Source organism: Grampus griseus (assembly GCF_964374135.1).
Source record: "Grampus griseus genome assembly, chromosome: 6".
Taxonomy (NCBI): Eukaryota; Metazoa; Chordata; class Mammalia; order Artiodactyla; family Delphinidae; genus Grampus; species Grampus griseus.
In genome coordinates, this window is record NC_139000.1 from 70,810,428 (window position 1) to 70,816,427 (window position 6,000).

Sequence of the window (6,000 nt, forward strand, 5' to 3'; positions counted from 1 at the left end):
TCAAGGCCTGTCTGACTAGAAGGCTTAATTCATTATCATTGTCCTTTTTCAAGTAGTTGGATGAATTAACGTATCCTTAGGAGTGAGGGCTAGGTGATAGAGGATTGTAGAGGATAATTTTTCATATCTTGTCTAGGAAATAGTGGTCTTTTGTAAGAAAAAAATGATAGAACAGCATCAGTGAAACATACAAAAAAGATTCCTTACTTATAAAGCAGAGGCAGTAGGTCCATGAAACCAAATATTTAGAAGGAGAATAATGTTTAACTGCTTTGTTTGGAATATCTTAATGAACAATGTGATGGCACTGGATGATTTCTGACCACGTCAAAGGAGATTTTAGCTGACTAAACTAAATCTTTTTAATTCTGACCAGTTAATAATGGCCAGTTAAGAAATCTAAATAATTAAAATAACTTTGCTTTTACCTAAACCTTCATATAAACCACCTAATTGGCTCACTGAAGAGTGGACATTATGATCTGACAGGAAAAAAATCAATCCCATTAAATTCATTATCTACCTTTTTGCCTGAAACTGGATTAAGCCGAAAAGCTGATTGATTCTGGATCAAGGATGATTTAGGCTTTAGCAGTTAGATCTCCAAACAGAGAATTTGAAATAGGCCCTAGGGAATGAGAAGAAGCTGTCACTTTTCAATAGGATTAGAGTAAAAAGTGTTAGGCGACATTGTTCTTAAGAGAGTCAAATAATTTTGGCTGCCCCAAAGGGTTTTAGTCTTTGTAGTTTCATCTGTATCCTTCTTAGTAATGGTATTTATTGAAATAAATGCATGATCCTAAGTCCAGGGAATACCTGGAGTCTGCGGTTATGTTGATGTATCTTTGATTTCACTAGAGTTTCCCATTATGTTTTAAATCTTAAAGCATATGTATAGTATGAATAACATTGTAAAACATATTTATAATATGTATAGTGTTTTGGAAGTAAAAAATACTGCATGTCAGTCTAAGCTTATGACTATTCCAAAGGGAATTACTCTAACATTGTTGAGTTACTCAAAAGAAATTTTCTTTTATAATAGAGCAAGCAGATACCTGTCTGGTTAACATGGATTAGTGGTGCTGAGTTATTTTGTCATGTAATCATTTCATTTTGTTTGTTTGTTTTTTTGTTTTTTTTTTGCGGTACGCTGGCCTCTCACTGTTGTGGCCTTTCCCGTTGCGGAGCACAGTCGGCGGATGCGCAGGCTCAGCGGCCATGGCTCACGGGCCCAGCCGCTCTGCAGCATGTGGGATCTTCCCGGACTGGGGCACGAACCCGTGTCCCCTACATCTGCAGGCGGACACTCAACCACTGCGCCACCAGGGAAGCCCCATTTTGTTTTTTTAAGAAAGAAATGCTCAAGAAGAAGTTTAGGAAATACAGATTTTAGTAAAAATTTTAAAAAGTGGAGTCTCTTAAGAAATTAAAAATTTTCATTTACACTGATTTAACCAATTGAACTATCTACCAGCAGTAACAGAAATAATATAATTTGACATACTTAAAACAAATAGTTTACTGCAACAAATAATATGGAAATGTTGCTTCCTGTATCAGTTAGAATAGGTATGTCAATGTTGTGGTAATAAACAATGCTCAATCTTAGTGGCTCAAATAACAAAGGTTAATCTTTCGCTCACACCACCTTTCCACTGTGGGTAAGTGGGAACTCTGTGTTGTAATCATTCAGGGACCCAGACTGACGGAGTAGCCACTTTTTTGAAAATTGTTGATCTCCATGCCAGAGAAAAAAGGAGAGCTCTAGAAGGTCTTACACTGCTTATTAAATTCTTGCCAATAAGCTTGAATTATTGCCACTAGAATAGTGGCATGCGTTACTTCTACTCACAATTCATTAGTGAAAACTCACCATTCTTCTCTCCCTCTCCTTACATACTGCTAAAATAACTAGGAGGGGAATTATACTAGCAGTCTGGAAGTGGTAAGAAATTAGTGGATGTAGAAAATTGTAACTGATGACTAATACACTCTACTTGCTACCAACTATTTGATTCATCTTCCTCCTTGCACATGAAATAAATTACTTCCTCTCCAAGAAAGATAAGAAAAAAGCACCACTCGCTCCTTCAAGCTCAAAGTTGAGATCATTAGTTGATACATGCTTATCTCTAAAGGAGGTTTGAATGTGGCTTCTCTAGATTTTAGGTCCTATGAACTAGAAAGAAAAGTTTTATACCATCAAAAACTAATATACAATTGAGGAATCACAATAAATATTTCCATTCATAAAGAGAAAGATTGGGAGGTGCACAGCGATTTCACTTCTCTGCTGAATGTATAAAATCCCACTGATCAAAAATTTTAAGACCTAATGTCCTAGGAATGAAGAATGTTGCTTAATTAAGTGCTTAATCTACTTCCTGGAGCTCTCAAATTTCATATTCTTTATGACTCTTGGCTCCAGGCTCTTGGGGTTTCCTATTTCTCTGTTATCCTCCTTGGCTACCTTTGAAAGAGCTATGGAGAATATGCTGTAGTTGGTGGCTGAGCAGGTCTCTTTGCCTGCTTCCTGCCTGTAGAAGTTTAAGGCTCAATGGGTCATTTTAGCTTTTAAGCAATTGTAGTCTCTTTTAGTCCAAACTGATGGGGGATTTTTTTCTGATTTTGTTTTTTTCTCAGAATACCAGATGCAGAAATATATTTGGTTTTTTATCTCCTTGATTCCAGTAAGAAACATGCACCAGTAGCCAAACTTATGGTTCTCTTTGTCATATCTGTTTACTTTTCTTTTTCAACTTAATTGTAGTTATCTTGAGCCTAAGAGACTTTTGGTGGGAGAATGTCATTTGTTAACATCTTTTCCAGGGGGCAATTTGTAGAACTGCTAGGATTTCTTCAATACTACATTAATTCATTCAACCTGTCAATTCATTGAGAGGTATAAAAAATATCTCATCCTTACCACAGGCTGAGATTTGATTGGCCTTTGTCATCCCACATACTTTATAAATTTTTAAATTATTATTTTCTTTTACAGTTGCTTTTTTCCAGTGCTACAAATCCCCCAGTTTTTGACCTGTCTTAATCTTTTTCATTCCTGCTTGCAAACTGGTCATTTTTTCCTAATTATTCTTATAATACCCTGTCAAATGCCACCAATAGCAGCCACCACATACTACTGATAATCTGTTTTTCGTGTAAAGTAACAAGTTCATTGGGTACATTATCTGCATTTCAAGTTACTACAGTTAACATTTTAACCAAATGCCATACTTTTGTATAACATAAAGTACCATCTTTCTACTCTTCCATATAATATCACTCTTTCCTCTTTACCACCTAGTCAAAACCAGTGCCATGCATTTTAGGTTTTATTAGAGCGGTACTGTACTTCTAGGGAAATTGTTTATCAATAAGGATAACTAAGCTATTTTGATGTAAGAATCACACTCCAAATTTCGGGGCTTTTAAACAACAAAGAGTTCTCTCTCTCTCCTCTGTCTCCTTTCTCTCACTCCCCCTATCTTTTTTTTCTCTCTCTCTATCTCATGCTACATGTTCATCATGAGTCAGCTGGGAGACTTTTCTCATTTAGTGAAGGGGTCACCATCTCAGACACTGTCGATCTTTGTGCTGACAGAGAAAATAAGCTGCTCTGAGGGCCACAAACAGTTAAATGCTCAGCCCAGAAGGGACTTCCATTCATTGGTCAGAATTAAAAAAACACCTGATCACAGAGAAAATGTGCTCTAAATAATGGAGAAAAGAAATATTTGTTGAACATTCTAATGACATTCACACTCTCTTCTCTCATATCTTGTATTCAATCTCTTCACAAATACTGTTGGACTTTGCTTTTAAAAATATCTAGAATCTGACTATTTTTCATCACCTTTATCACTACTAGCCTGGCCCTGTATTGTTTCAGTAGCCTCCTTACCTTCTCTTTGAAGCATCGTTATATAATTTCCCTGGCTAAGGAAAATCCTTGGATAAACTTGAGTGTTTCTTAGGTGCAAGGCATTACTCTAGCCACTGGGAGAAAGATTGATGTTAGAGAAAGGGGAGCAGAACACCAGGTACAAAGATGAAGAAAAAAGTCCCTAACCACTAACAGTTTGTAATAATAAGTAGAAAGTATATGACTTCAAGAAGAAACATAAACTTGAGAGGAACGTTTGGAGACATTTATTAGGTATATAATGCAAAGTTGTAAATTTCAGAGTTAAAGAGATATTTCTCATTATTTTGCCCACTTTTCTTATTAAATAGGTGAAGAACTCAAGGCTCAAAACATAAAGTTACCATGAAGTAGATGTGTTCTACTGTGGGGTGTGCTGGGATGATGTTTGTAGGCCAGTGGGGAAGGAGCAAAAAGTAAGGTCAAGGAGTGACTTGAATTAGAAGAAATGATACAACTTTGGTATAGGAAATACCAGCAGAAAAACAGTGAAGAAGGAATTGCTTCAGGCTAGAGACAATATACAAGGAAGTCAATGTTGGAGAAAGGATGTGCCATCCGGAGATGCAGTTATCCATTAATCTTTACAGGCATGTGGGTGCTATTATTGTGTTATAGTTGGTCAGTCCATAGGAGCATCATGCCTAGGAGTATAGGCATGTACTTCAGTCTGTCTTGCGGGATAAGGGCAGGACAGGTTAGGAACTAGGCAGGGATTTAGAACTTGGAGCTAATAAGTTCAGTAGAATTTCACTGTTAGCAAAGCCTTTGAGCCTAGCAGTCTCAGTCATAGTAGAAACCAAGCTTAGGATGGAAAGGCCTCCATTTCTGAGGATACTTAAGTAATAGCTGCCTGAATCATGATTGGCTTAAAGGACTCCTAGACCAAGTCTGCAAGTTGAAACAAGGAATTGAAGTTTGGGAAGGCAGTGACTGACAAAGTGATTTTTTGCAGATTACATGAAGAGTTGATGGGATCAAAGGAGCAAAACGCTTGATTGTCTGACTATAATTTATCTTAGTTATATTCTACTATACCATACTTTTGAAAAGATATTTAAAAGAGAGGGACAACCAAAGCAAAGGAAAAGGCAAACTAGGAATTATTAATTTCTTTAACTGTTTCATGACATTTTCAAATATTTTAAATATGAAGGAATTGAGTTCCCAAGGGTTTCAGTGTTTTGCTCTAGGCAGGTCACATCACACAGATGATGTTGCTAAGGCACGGCTAGAGCCTGATTCTTCTTGCTTGCCAAGACAGAACATTCACCTATTGTGCTTCCTCTCCCAATTTTAATTATATGTGCATATGTTCTTGTTTTGGTTTTGTCTTTTTTCTGTCTGAACTCATCATTCCTGTGTTTGGACCCTATTTTTTGCTCTGGAATGTCCTTGGAGTGGAATGTCCAAAATTCCATTATGGGATTTGGACTCAAATATATATTTGAATTCAACCTATTTGGGCAAAGTATTTAAATTTTCTGATGCATATTTCTCAAGTAGAGATAATAATACGTTAGGTACTGAGGAGTGCCACAGACAGGAAGTGCCTCCATTGTTTAGGAGGCAGTGGTACCAGGGCAACCCTTCTGGTTTTTCCCCACATCTTACTCCATTCACAGAGAAGCAGGAGTAGATGAGTTTTCTCACTTGATTGGAAAAAGAACACTTAATCTGCAAAATCAGCTGCTTCTGACTTTTTCTTGGTTTGATTTACATGCTCTTTTCATGCAGATTTTCATCTGTTTACCAGATTAAAAGGAACCCCACAGTCTATACTCCTGCAGTGAGAGATGGGGGTGGGGGTTATCAGGGACAAAACTGCTGCTGATCAATTACTGTGACCTGTTGAGTAACATGGATCTGCAGAAAAGGTGTAGAAAGACCATATTGTTCCTGGGTACAAGCTGTACTATGTGATCACCATGCTCCCCACCAAAAACTGATATTTCAATGTCTATTTGATTCCTTTATCTAAAAGGATACACAATTTAAAGGACAAAGGGCTGTCAAACGCTAACAAACTTTAAGGGTATGCTTTTAAGAAAAAACAAAGTTTATGAAAAGTA